This window comes from Diabrotica virgifera, chromosome 4, assembly GCF_917563875.1.
Source record: "Diabrotica virgifera virgifera chromosome 4, PGI_DIABVI_V3a".
NCBI classification, from domain to species: Eukaryota; Metazoa; Arthropoda; class Insecta; order Coleoptera; family Chrysomelidae; genus Diabrotica; species Diabrotica virgifera.
Genome location: NC_065446.1, coordinates 22,330,424 through 22,343,548, shown reverse-complemented (window position 1 = coordinate 22,343,548; position 13,125 = coordinate 22,330,424). Strand labels below are relative to the sequence as shown.

Here is a 13,125-nt window from a genome sequence, read left to right as displayed (position 1 = left end):
ATTGTACCACGTAGGTATATAATATACTCTTAGACGTTTTCGATTTCACTTTCATCTAAGTTAATTGTGATATCTTAATTTGTCATGACTTTTATTTTATTTAACTTAATGTTTAAACCGACTTTTCAGATTTTTGTTTAAGCTCCTTTAGCATGTAGATTACTGTATTGTTGTATTATGTATTGTTGCTTATGAGTACTGTCATCGGCGAATCTTAGATGATCTGAAAATTTTAATTCCATGTTGTTCCCAATTTCACTTCTTAAACATGCCTTCTAATTTAAGTGTAAATAATTTTGTAGAGGTAGTGTGTCCTTGTCTAACTCCTCTCTCCGTTCTTATTTCGCTTGTTTTTAGGCCTTTTGAGCCATTTATTTGCATAATGGCATTGTCGTATAATATATATTTGAAGAGTACTATATTATATCTGGAATCAATCCTTGTCTTGTTCATTTCTTCTAATAAGGCCAAGAGTTCTATGGAAACGAATGCCTTATTGTAATCCACAAATGCCTTTTGTATGAAGTGAATTATTCGTTACACTTTTCGATAAGATTTGTGGAATCCCGTTTGTTCAACAGGGTAGTAACAATCTAGTTCATTTGATATTTTGTTAGTAATTATTTTGGCAAGCAATTTGTACGGATGTGGTAACAAATTTATTGGTCTCGTATAATTTTCAAGATTGTGTTTGTCTCTTTTCTTGTGTAGTAAAACACCATCAAAGAGACACTTGTTCATTAAGATTTTAACTGCCTCCATAACAGTTTGACCTCCAACTTTAATCATATCCGTTGTTATTCCGTTCTTATCTAGGAGGCTTTTCATTTTTCATCTGTTTTAAGGCAATTATAACTTCCTCGTTAGTAATTTCAGGTAGGGTTTCAGATCCTACATTTAGTATCCTTCGTTCCATATCTTGAGTTTTAGATTTTGCTACACTGGACGAGTATAATTCAGTATAGCAATCTTCAACAATGCTTACTATCTGGTTTTTGTCATTTAAAATATTTCATTTTTATCTTTTTATATCATTTACTTGTTGTCGGCCTTTGTTATTTTTATAGTTTTTAAAACTTCATACTCTTGTTTTTCTCTATAATATTTTCAATTTTTTCGGTATTGTTGTTCCTGATGTCTTTTCTTATTCTCGTTACTTTTGCCTTATTAATTTCCTTATATTCTAATGAATTTCGATCAATGCAGCTTCTGTCCTTAATCATTTGTTGTGTTTTAATTTATTATTTTTCATAGAATAATATTAAAAATATTACTCTACATCCCACCAGATTGAAAACAATGGGAACCTTCTCAGGTTACACCTCCGAGGCTTCTAAAATTTGCAAGCCATAACGAATTCTAAGACAAAAGAAGATGAGGGAATTTTACAATTTACAATTCACGTCCCATCTGCTCAGCGCGCTAAAGTTTCAACGAGAATGGTTCCCTTCGTACTCCAATCAGAGTAAGCATGTAAATCAAAAATGAATAACCATTTTCAATTTCGTTGCAACACGAAACTACAGCCGCATCATATTCTAGTTCAATCAGAGAGTGCAGAAAGCACTTCTACCCGTTTCGAAAATGATTAGTCTCTCATCAAGAGTTACGTATGCTGCTCTCTCTGACCCAACCAGATCAAACCCCGGCTTGCAGTTACGCATTGCAACGAACAAAATGGCAGGGATGCCCTAGCGGCAACTGCTAGCAAAAGACTAAGTTTTCAATCTAATAGCACATAAAATAACATTAAAAATATCTCTACATTCCACCAGATTGAAAACAATGGAAACCTTCTCTGGTTACACCTCCGAGGCGTCTAAAATTTGCAAGCCATAACAGATGCTGAGACTAAAGAAAATGAGGAAATTTTACAATTTATAATTCACGTGCCATCTGCTCAGCGCGGTAAAGTTCCAACGATAATGGTTTCAAGAGTACTGTAATGGAGTAAACATGTAAATGAAAATAAAAAAAAATTACTCTGATTGGAGTACGTAGGAAACCATTCTCGTTGGAACTTTAGCGCGTTGTAGTCCATTCTTTGACGGTTTTTGCTCTAAATTTTAAAGAACCGCTTGGATTGACATGAAATTTGGCGTACGCATAGCTTACATGTCAAAGAAAAAAATTGATATTGTGCCGATGTGTGATTTGGCACTGAGGTGACTTTCACCCCTTTTGGGGGGTGAAAAAATATAAGTCCAAAATAAGTCCGGAAATGGATAAACTGACTATTTTTAAGTCACTTTTGTTCTATAGAGCTTTTTCGCCAAGTCAACACTTTTCGAGTTATTTGCGAGTTAATATGTTCATTTTTCAATAAAATAACTATATGTTTAGGCGGTTTTCAGCAAATAACTCGAAAAGTAAGTATATTGTCAAAAAAAAGTTCCTGAAAAAAATGATGTACGCGATAGGTTTCTGGACCTCGTAAAACCATAGTTATAGCCAATGAAAAATAGATTCATATTCACCAAATTTCAAATAGAATAATTCGAAGTGAAATATCAAAAAAAATAAGCACTTTTTGGAGAAAACCCATTAAAATTTTTAAAGTGTTTAAAAATAGCTTTATTTCTGTTTTTGTAAAAAGTTCATAGCATTAAATTAAAGCAAGTTACGCCCAAAATAAAAGTTGGTCCCTTTTGTTTTGGCAAAAAAAATCGGGAAGACCACCCCAAATTAGCAACTTAAATGAAATTAATCGTTAGCGCTCCACAAGTTATTTTACCTATGTTGTGTTTATATGATCTGTGAGATTCATCGATTCAAATTGCTTATTTTGGGAAAAATTTGGTTTTAAAATAAAATTTTTAAAAATGTTAATTTTGAAAAATATGCTTTTTTTCAAAATAACTTAAAAATTGTTAGAGATACCAAAAATCTCGAAAAACAAAAAAAGTCAGCATTGATTTTCTGAATATCATGTATTTTTTTTGTTCTTCTGTTAGATAAAAATTTATTAAGATTTGATGTTTCCAAATTTGCATACATTCGTGATCAGTGATTCGTTCAACCCCTTTTAACTACAGCCCTTTCAAAAATAAGGACTTTAAACCGATGAAACTTACAGATCATATAAACAATACATACACACACGAGTCAAGGAACTTGTGAAGTCGTAACGTTTAAATTCATTTAAGATAATAATTAGGGGTGATTTTCAAAATTTTTTTACCAAGAGAAAAGGGATTAACTTTATCTTGAGCGTAACTTGCTTACTTTTGATGCTAGAAATTTTTTTTATAAAACAAGAATGAAGCTTTTTTTAAACACTTTAAATAAGTTGTAATGAGTTTTCCCCGAAATGTGCTACGTTTTTGGTTATTTCACGTTAAATATTTCATTTGGAATTTGACGAATATAAACCAATTTTTAATTAGCTATAACTCTGATTTTGCTAGGTATAGAAACGAGATATATGCATCATTTTTTAAAAATTTTTACAGGCTATATTTTTGCTACGAATGTTTTTTCAATAAAATACTTACTATTTGAGTTATTTGCAAAGAACCGTCTAAAAGCGTGGTTATTTTGTTGAAAAAATGAACATACTCACTGGCAAATAACTCGAAAAGTATTGGCTTAGTGAAAAAACTCTATAGAACAAAAGTTACTTAGAATTAGTCATTTGATCAATTGCCGGACTTACTTTGGACGAATACTTTTTCTTTCCCAAGAGGGGGTGAAAAACACCCCCGGGGCAAAAGCACATATCACTTTTTTTCTTTGACTTTTTAGCTATGTGTATGCCAAATTTCATATCAATCCAAGCGGTTCTTTAAAATTTAGAGGTTTTGCAATATTTTATCGTTAAAGAACGTACTATTGAGTAGATGGGACGTAAATTAAAAATGGTAAAATTCCCTCGTCTTCTTTAGTCTCAGAATCCGTTATGGATTGCAAATTTTAAAAGCCTTAAGGTGTAACCAGAGAAGGTTCCCATTGTTTTCAGTCTGGTGGGATGTAGAGTAATATTTTTAATGTTACTTTATGTGCTATTAGATTGAAAACTTAGTCTTTTGCTAACAGTTGCCGCTAGGGCATCCCGGCCATTTCGTTCGTTGCAGTACGTAACTGCACGCCGGGGTTTGTCCTGGTTGGGTCAGAGAGAGCAGCATAATATAATATGCCTCCTGATGCGAGACCAATAAGTTTCGAAACCGGTGGAGGTGCTTGCTGCACCCTCTAATTGAACTAGAATATGATGCGACTGTATTTTCGTGTTACAACGAAATTGAAAATGGTTATTCATTTTCGACATAAATATTAATTTACTTTGGTACAAATACTTCATACGATATTATACTATACATACTTACTGCTTATTAAATGTGAAAATTATGTACGTGTATCGATTTTCATATAACACGTTTTGTAATATAATACTGAAATGTGTGAAAAGTTGCGTGAGAAGTCTCGGTAAATTTTACATAGGAAGGAAGTGTATAGAGGCAATATAATTATAATGGTAACACAAGCCACTCAACGAGGTGGCAGTTATAAGAGTTATTCCACAAACCACTGCTTACACTTTACGTGAGTTTTATCCTCCTCTTGACATAATAGTCGGTATGTAATATATTACCTTACCTAGTATCGTTTATGAAAAGGTATAAATTTAGATGGGGTCAGAATGGAGAAGCGGGAAGGTGCTGGAGTGTATGGTAAAGGAGTCGGATTTGAGCCTAGCCAGGCTCTCGGCTCTCATGCATCAGCCTTTCAAGCCGAGATCTTTGCAATCCTGGTATGTGCTCAAGAGATTACGGACAGGTAGGCACTATCTCTATCTGCTCTAATAGCTAGGCAGCGTTAAGGTTTTCGGAAGCGCTTAAGATCAGATCTAAGCTGGTTCCTGAGTGCAGGAGAGCACTGGATGATGTTGCTTTGACCAACAGGTCTCCAGGTTTGGATTCCGGGACACACAGGTATAGAATACAACGAGACTGCCGCCCTAGCAAGACGGGGATCATCCACTCTGCCTGTGAAACTTGAACCTGTGATTGGTGTGGCCTTCTGTAACTGGTCGGGGTAGTTTCAGGTATCTTTTTTGCGAGGCTGCCAGAACTGCTGGTCCAGTTTTGGAGATTTGAGACAGGCTATGCTCCACATAGTGGGGCCATCCAAAAGTCTCACAACTCAACTGCTTATTCTAGATCGTAGGAGATGCTCCCTGGTCGTCAGAATGCTCAGCGGCAACTGTAGATTCCGACGGCACGTTCATCTGCTTGGACTGGCGGATGAATCACGGTGCGGTCTATGTAATGAGAAGGAGGAAACCGTTTCACCTGTCCTCTGAGAATGCGCGGCATTGGCCCATCAGAGGTAGCAGATCCTGCGATCAGCATCTAGGCAACCGAGCCGGGTGAGGGAGTTGCCTCTTAAGAGACTCGTGACTTTCTGTCAGGTCATAAGATTTCTGGGGGATTAGACGTTCGGGGTGGCATCGACAGGTTTTTAGACCCTGCTGATTCTGTCAGACATGGGAGCCCGGTGCAGCCTGGGCCCCGGAAACGTCGAATACCAGGTTCTTATTTTCCTTGTTCACGCTATAATCGGTGCAGAGAACAAACTGATAGCGGTTTAGATATGTAAGCTGCTGTTGCTTTAGTGGAATAGACTCAGCATCGCCCGATAGCACGGACAAGCCTCAGGTTTACAGTTTACTTTAGTCGTTATACTCATCTTTACTCGTTATAGGTCGCGAAAGGCATACGTTGGTAGAATATTTAAATATATTTACAGTTCAGTCTTCTTACAAAGTTTCTTTGATAACGGGTAAACCTAGCAATACGTGTCAGAGGATGGTAAGAGACTCGAATTGAATCAAAACGAAACTGACTATTTTTACTACATTTTGGTGTTTTCTGAAGGTACTCTCCATCCAAAGTCAACTGAAAATTGAAATTTTACGAGGAGGTTCAAATATATTAATTAACAAATCTGGTTTACAACACAAAACGCTGTACACAACATAACCAAGCTATTATCGTATAAGATATCATCGTATTACTGATGTAAAACAGATCTATTAAATAATATAAATATTTGATCCTCCTCGTAGAATTTCTATTTTCAATTGACTTTGGATGGACAGTAGGCTATTGATTATGTATTATAGAAAGAAATACAACGCTAACGCGGTTTTATTATTTAATATAGTCAATGGACTAAATACGAAAAAACCGTGGAGTGCTACTTAAAGGGGTGCGTTTTTGAGAAAGGGGTGAATTAGTCCCTAGGCACAGGGCGAATTAGCGTGAGTTCTATCACTTTTGGTACAAACACGTCCTTATGAAAATTGTTCCAGGCTAAATTTGCTAATGAAATATCACATTTCAAAGTGAAAAATATTTTTTTTGAGAAAATATATTCAAATGAAAAGCAAAAAAACAACACGAAAGATGGCATTTTGTTTTCTGTCCCATAACTTTTTCCCATATGGATATAGGTATAGGCATTGCTCCACAGAAAAAAACTCTTATTCTTCCTCTTGAAAATGGTGTTTGGTACAAGCTCTATAGTTTATAGTTTCCAAAATATGATTTTTCAAACTTCGCTACTCACAGCGATTTTGGCCCATTTTTCTTGTTACTTCTCAAACATCGTTCTGTAACTCTTTTCTACGCAGATTTTATACAATGGTACATTTTTAGTAGGAAGAGAAGTCAATTACCTTTAAAACGGTCTAGTGTAGAAGGATGTATGACTATTTTTAAGCAAGATATGGTTTTTGAAAATTTTATACTTTTAATAATTTTTGATATATTTTTCGATTATTTTTAAATTTCTCATTATAACCTTTTTTTATAGTATATTTAGGTACACACACTTATTTCTAAACAAGATATGCGTTCTCAAAATGTGACATATACACATGGCACAGGTCCCACTAAGCTGGAACCATATGGAAACTTTTGTATTATTAACTTTATGAAAAAAAAAAATTATTCTTTATAAAATGCTCTGCATAATCTAAAACCGAGATTCAATTATTAGATAAAAAAATTTATAAATAGTGTACGAGATGTGGTAAAAATATGAATTTTGCTCAAGAGTGAAGTACCTTTATATTTCACAATATCGAAAAGTGTTATTAAGAAAAGTTATTTGGAATTAAAAATTATGTTATAATATGCAGCTATATTCTTCTAATTGAAAAAAAATAAAAAATTTTAAAATTTTTCTCAAATTAGGGATACCCTTGGATATTCTACGGATATCTTGTTTAAAAATAGTCCTAGAATTTTTTGTAATACACCATTTAAATTAAAGAAGATAAGCTTTTTTTATTGCACAATGCATATACCTAAATGTACAAGACAAAAGTCATAATAAGAAATTTAAACAATAATCATAAAAAATATCAAAAATCATTAAAGGTATAAAACCTTGAAAATGTATAACTTGCTTAAAAATGGTCGCACAACCTTATGCAATGGATCATTATAAAGGTATTTGACTTCTATTTCTACTAAATGTACCATTACATATACCTAGAAATATTTAGAAAAAAGTTACAGAACAATGTTTGCGAAATAATGGGGAAAATGGCCCTAACAATGCTGTGAGCGGCGGAATTTAAAAAATCCTATTTCGAAAAATATAAATCCCAGTGACTTATACAAAACACCATTTTAAAGAGAAAGGACTGAAGTTCTTTTTCGCTGAAGCAATACCTATACCTATTAGGGTGGAGTGAAAAAACGACTTTCTACGATATCAATTTCTGATAGTGCAGAAAACTTGCGCATAGGCATCCTTAAAACAGGAAAAATAAAAAAAAATTTTAATATCCTAAGATCGCGCAATAGGCCTAAAGTTTGAAAAAATTTGAAAAAAAACTGTCATTTTTAAAGTCATGGGAAAAATATTTCTAATGAATATTTTTTATTCTAATAGCTTAAAACATATTCTTTGAGGTGTATTTAGCTCGAAAAAAATATTCTTGAACATTTTTATGTATATTTTGAGATCGCGCAAAAAGCCTAAACTTTGGGGAAAATCGGCAAAATGAGGTATTTTTCGTGAAATTCTAAAGACATAAACGAAGTCTGTTCGGTTTGTAATCATACCCGATGCATTTCTACATATTAATTTATTATTTTAGATGTGTTACAAAACTTGATTCGACTTTCAGTCATGCTTGCTTATTGCTTATTAATGGCGCACTCCTCCAAGCTTACTCCCCTTGTTGTCAATGCATGGACTGTTCCGCGCTTAGTGAGAACATCGCAGCGGCTTGACTACTGTGACTAGTAGCGTAGTAGCTCGCAACAAGTACAGTTGTCTGTTTGCGTTTACTTGTGTTACAGTCAAATAGTGCGCATTTTTCACAAAATTCGTTTGTTAGTAGTGTTTTTAATTTCAACATGATGTCGTCGAATAGTGGAGTTGCTACAAGACTTGTGTTACAGTAAAATAGTGAGTATTTTTCACAAAATTAGTTTGTTAGTAGTGTTTTTAATTTCAACATGATGTCGTCGAATAGTGGAGTTGCTACAAGACAATCCCACACGAACGTTTGCCCGATTTTTGGTCCGTCTCGAGAACTAAGTGCTAATACTTTGCCAACGTACGAGGACGTACTTCTTTCTTGTTTCGAAGAGAGACAAAGATTAATGTTATTGTCAGATTCAAAGTTCAAGCTGAAATTTCCACCTATTGCAGAAAGTGTTGCCACTCAAGTTGAAAATCTTTTTAAGAATGCTTCAATTCCAACTGTTACACACTCGTGTTGTCCAAATGGTAATTTCGTATCACGAAGAGTACTACAAGATCAGGAAATCATTTAACCGTGATAAAGACAAGGATTTTTTCAAGGAAAGACTGGAAGTTTTTATCGCTAATGCTCGGGGAAAACTATTTGATATTGCAGCATGTAAGTGTGAAATAATGCTTTCATGTGAATGCGAGAAAAAACTAAGCTGTGACTGTCCTGTGGTTCAAGTTTGCAATTGCGAGAAAGCAAAAAAGATCCCTGATATTGAATTGAAGTTTGTATACGACCAACGAACTACAAGAAAAATGTTTATTGGAAATGTGGATAAGAAAGTGTCAGTGATTCTGCATAAAAGAGAAGAGAGAAAATTATGCAGCAAGAAACTTGTTCCTTAGATACCAGCGCATCCAGCACATGTGATACTTATGTTCGTCAAAGTGTGGACAAAGAAAGTCATTGTGATATGAGTTTGTCACAGCCTTCAACATCGCAAATGCGTTATAAGTTGACAACTACTGCTATGATAAGTGACAGATATGGAGTTTCCGACAGGGCCACAGCAGCAATTGCATCCGGTGTGATGCATGATCTTGGATTAATATGTGATTCAGATATGTCTCAAGTAATTGACAGAAGTAAGATTAGGAGAGAGAAAGAAAAGCTGCGAAAAGAAGTAACAATTGACAATCAAGATCAGCTTAAAGAAGTAAAGGGAATCTATTTTGATGGAAGAAAAGATACCACTCAAACTCAAGAAAAATTAGGAGCCAAATTTTATCGTAGAGTAACAAAAGAAGAGCACATCAGCATTATTAGTGAGCCTGGTGGCCAGTATGGTGGTCATGTAACACCAAAAAAAGGAACTGGAAGTGAAATAGCTCAGTGAATTATTGACTTCATGAGAGAGCAAGACTATGATGTGAAGGAAGTAGAAGCCGTTGGATGCGATGGAACCGCCACCAACACTGGATGGAAAAATGGAGTGATTCGCAACATCGAAGTAATGTTCAAACGGCCCCTGCAATGGTTTGTGTGCCTATTACACTTCAATGAACTCCCTTACAGGCATCTTTTTGAACACCTAGATGGCACAACTACAGGACCAGCATCATTCAGTGGCCCGATTGGGAAAAAGCTCGTGAACTGTGCAAAAAATGATGTAGTACCATTTGAAGTCATTGTACCTGAATTTGAGATCATTATTACCAAATCTGACCTTAGTAGGGATCAGCAATACTTATTAGATATTGTTAAGTCAGTTACAACTGGATCTGTGAACCTGACCTAGCTGCTAAAGATCCTGGTCCCCTTAGCCACTCCAGGTGGTTAACCTGTGCCAACCGAGTACTAAGACTCTACATTTCTGAAGAAAGTCCTTCATATGAGCTGAAAATATTGGCCAACTACATTGTCAAGACATATGCTCCTGTGTGGTTTGCCATCAAAAAGCACCACACTGTAAAAGACGGACCAAAGCATGTACTTAAAGTAGTACAAACTACAAGAAATTTACCAGATGACATAAAGACGATAATTGATCCAGTCATTGAAAGAAATGGATTTTTCTGTCATCCAGAGAATCTGCTTTTAACTATGATATTGGATGACCGAGAACATATCAGAGAGTTAGGATACAGAAGAATAATTAAAGCTAGAAATCAAAATCAAGAAACAGGAGAGAGCGTCAGGATATTCAAGGTACCTTCGATAAACTTTGACGCTCAAGATTATACAGAACTAATTGACTGGTCAAAGTGTGCTCTGACCCCACCACCTTTGATTGCAAGGATGACAACAGAGCACATTGAATTCCTGCTCAAAGAGAAAGCTTTACCTGAGTTTGATTGCTTAACATTTCCTTGCCACACACAAAATGTAGAAAGATGTGTCAAATTAGTTACAGAGGCCTCAGGAAAAGTGTGTGGCCATGAAAACCGTGATGGGTATATCAGCGCAACACTGAAATCAAGATCAATGATGCCAAAATTTAACACTAAATCAGAGTTCAAAGGCGGAAAGTAATTTTACCACGCCCAGAATTAGTTGGTTAGTTGGGTAGGGCGTGGGTGGGACCAGAAGTGCAGCCACCTCCACGTGGTGAGTCCTGGGTCATTTCAGTACAACAAGAACTGAAATGGGCGAGGAGCTGCACATGATGTTGAACAATTCTAAAGCAAAACACCAGTGTCTACTCTGAAGTCTTGCGTAAGTATTACAGTCTCGGTATATCCTTGAGCATTTAAGAAAAATACCTCATTTTGCCGATATTCCCCAAAGTTTAGGCTTTTTGCGCGATCTCAAAATATACATAAAAATGTTCAACAATATTTTTTCCGAGCTAAATACACCTCAAAGTAAATGTTTTAAGCTATTAGAATAAAAAATATTCTAATAGTCGAAAAATATTCGAAAAAAAATCCTTGAGAATTTAAGAAAAGTACCTCATTTTGCCGATTTTCCCCAAAGTTTAGGCCTTTTGCGCGATCTCAAAATATACATAAAAATGATCAACAATATTTTTTTCGAGCTAAATACACCTCAAAGAACAGGTTTTAAGCTATTAGAATAAAAAATATTCTAACAATCGAAAAATATTCGAAAAAAATCTTTGAGCATTTAAAAAAAATACCTCATTTTGCCGATTTTCCCCAAAGTTTAGGCCTTTTGCGCGATCTTAAAATATACATAAAAATGTTCAACAATATTTTTATCGAGCTAAATACACCTCAAAGAAAATGTTTTAAGCTATTAGAATAAAAAATATTCATCAGAAATATTTTTCCCATGACTTTAAAAATGACCGTTTTTTTCAAATTTTTTCAAACTTTAGGCCTATTGCGCGATCTTAGGATATTAAAATTTTTTTTTTTATTTTTCCTGTTTTAAGGATGCCTATGCGCAAGTTTTCCGCATTATTGGAAATTGATATCGTAGAAAGTCGTTTTTTCACTCCACCCTAATACCTATATCCCTGAGGGAAAAAGTTATGGGGCAAAAAACAAAATTGGTTTCTTGGGTGTTTTTTTCTTGATTTTCTTTTGAATATGTTTTTGTAAAGAAAAATATTTCTGACTCTAGAATGTGATATTTTGATAGTAAATTTAACCTGGAATAATTTTTCCGTAGACGTGTTTGTACCAAAAGCGCATAGAACTCACCCTAATTCACCCTGAGCCCAGGGGCTAATTCGCCCCTTTCTCAAAAACGCACCTATTTAAATGGTAGCACTTCGCGGTTTTTTCAAACATAGAGGTCCATTGACTATATGAGACAATAAAATCCCATTAACGTTGTAGTTCTTTTTAGCTGCCTTATTTTGAACATAATCAATAGTCTACAGTCTTTCTTGTGACATCTTAAAATAGAATATATTTTATTATCTAGAGCTACTCTATTTTAATTTCCGGCAAAACAAAAAAATACTTTATATAGTTTCCACATTTTCGTTGAAAAACATTTATGTTCGGTCGGTTACAAATCTCTTACAATAAAAATCATCTCCCGAAATTGGTATAGGTTGATTCCTTATTCCCGACACGAGACTAGTACAAAGTGGGGATATTCTGTCACGATGTAACATTTATAATCGCTATCGATCTTCCGGTTTTCCCCATATTTCCAAAAGGCTTTCTGTAAGCTGTATACACATCCCCTTCATGAATCAAAATAATGTTCTTGGGAGCCCCGATAATAAAACAACATAAGTCGCATTTATCGCAGTAAGTTTTCTTTTTAAAGAAAAGAATGGGAGTAGTTACCGCGAAGTGAATGGGCAGTTACAGTAAATTTGTTGAACGCAGTGTAAATATTTCCTTTGTATGGAATTTTATATTGTCCACCGCCAGCGGCGTTTCTGTCGTGCATATATGTCAACATCACTATTTTTATTAGGCCTGGATCCAGCGTACTAAAAAAAAGTTGATTAATAGCAAGCTGAAAATTTGTTAATAGCTTAACGGTGTCTAGTCGGACAAACTTTGATGTTTTGATGTATGGGTACACTGGAACAGGGGAAGTTTTAATTGTGGTACAGGTTAAATATTTGGAACGTCATACTACGAAAACGTTCCATGCATTTTGTCGGACAGAACTTCCAATTGATTTGTTACCCTTTCATTAAACTCTCGTGCAAAAATCAGACTGGTATTTATCACCAACTGTGCACTTTAATAATTCCGACACGTAGAACATGTCAAATGACAGGAATTATTATTTTTTTATTTCAATTAACGTGTCTCGGCTGCTGCGGCCATTGACACAAGGAACTTTAATACAACAACAATAAATAATTAGGTTAAATTTACAGTAGATGGTTCACCTTACAATGTTTGAGTAACTCTATCACATTACACATTTTGTTTTTAGAGTTTAAAATATTAGACACATTTCCATGGATACCA

General features: G+C 34.8%; 1 protein-coding gene across 2 annotated transcripts in view; it reads left to right on the top strand.

Moving 5' to 3' along the window:
- LOC126882948 (neuronal growth regulator 1-like) overlaps positions 1-13,125 on the top strand; it is an 802,823-nt gene that overhangs the window by 316,302 nt on the left and 473,396 nt on the right. The gene's annotated exons all lie outside the window — the stretch shown is intronic.